We start from the raw sequence: 1506 nt of genomic DNA, 5'->3' as shown, positions 1-1506 counted from the left end.
CCTTTCAATTTTGTTTTCCGCATAAACAAGACTATGCCACTCTGCAAATCCCTTATAATTTTCGTTCTTTTATATGACGCGACAGAATACACGACGTCTAACAAACAAAAGAAGGCTTTGCGGACTTTGGGGAGAATCTATGGCCCTTTCCGCGTGGGCGATGAGTCCCGAAGATGATGGAATGACGAACTGTACGAGCTTTTTAATAGCATGGACATGTGTAGTTAAGCGCATAAAAATAACAACGATTTCGATGGCTTGGGCATGTTGTGCGCATGGATGACGATGCTCTGATAAAAAAGTCCTTCGACTATGCATTGGTGTAGAACGAAAGTAAAGGCGCCCATGAACACAATGGAAGGACCAAGTGCAGAAGGACCTTTCCGCACTTGGGATGAACAACTGGCGGAAAACTGCAAAGGTGAGAAGCAACTGGCGAAGCTTTTTGGTCTCGGCCCAAACCGACAAACGGTTGTAATGCCAAATACAAAAGAAGAAGCAAATTATGGCAGAGATGTAGCCAAGAAAGTTCAGGCAGCGAAAAAAAGTATTTAACCCTGGACGTGCTTCGTTAGTCGATTCGACTAACAAAAATCGTGTTTCGCTTCGTACCTCTCTCTGAAGTCATTTACCATTTTGTTTATGTGTTAAACCGCTCGAATGATTTTACTTTTTATGTGAAGTATTGGTTGATATCTTCCAGGTATGTTGAAAATAACTGTTATTTTCAATAACTGGTCTTGCATAGTTCACCTGTAGTCGGGGTTGATACCTAGTACGTACATCGAAAAAGTGGCTACCCCGATTTCTCAACTGTGTGGCAGACGGCTACCAAGCTTTAAATGCTTAGTTAATAGCACAAGTTGTTATGGCTGCCGCAAACACGAAGCGCGATATAACGAGCTGGTTTAAATGACGGGTAGGTATTACAGCCCACCCGTTAGTTTTTTTTTTCAATGCAGGCGTTGAGTTTTGAACTTTTAATTGCTACTTCATGCTACTCTTTACGTTTTTTGTGTGTTTGAATAAATAAAGTTAGAAATCTAATTAGGCTTTGAAGAAAACTGTTGCTTACAATTGTTGCTGAGTGACAGACAGCATGGCTGCCGTAAAGGTGAGTGCTGTCTGCTGCAGTGATTTACGGAAAATGGCAGATGAAAAGGTGTGAAATTGCGTTGACAAGGATATACAAATAAATGTATGGAAAATATCTAGTTGCCTTGTGAATGGATATCATCAAAGTAGATTAAAGAAAAACAATAAAATTAACAACTAAAGCAAGTTTGATGAAACAAAATAAATCGAATTAAAACAAACCTAAATACATAAACTCATCTCGTGTTGCATTTAAGTACTTGCTCTTGAAATACGTATGTACTTACGTTTTTGAGCAAATATGTATGCAACACATAGTAAATATTTAAAAAAATATGTATAGTAAATTACTTACCGTCTCCAATTGCTTCATATAATTCGAAACTATATTACCGGCTTGTATAAGCGGTC

This window comes from Rhagoletis pomonella, unplaced genomic scaffold (assembly GCF_013731165.1).
Source record: "Rhagoletis pomonella isolate Grant_MI unplaced genomic scaffold, Rhpom_1.0 Rhpom_scaffold_00010, whole genome shotgun sequence".
NCBI classification, from domain to species: domain Eukaryota; kingdom Metazoa; phylum Arthropoda; class Insecta; order Diptera; family Tephritidae; genus Rhagoletis; species Rhagoletis pomonella.
Note: the sequence above shows the minus strand (reverse complement) of the source record.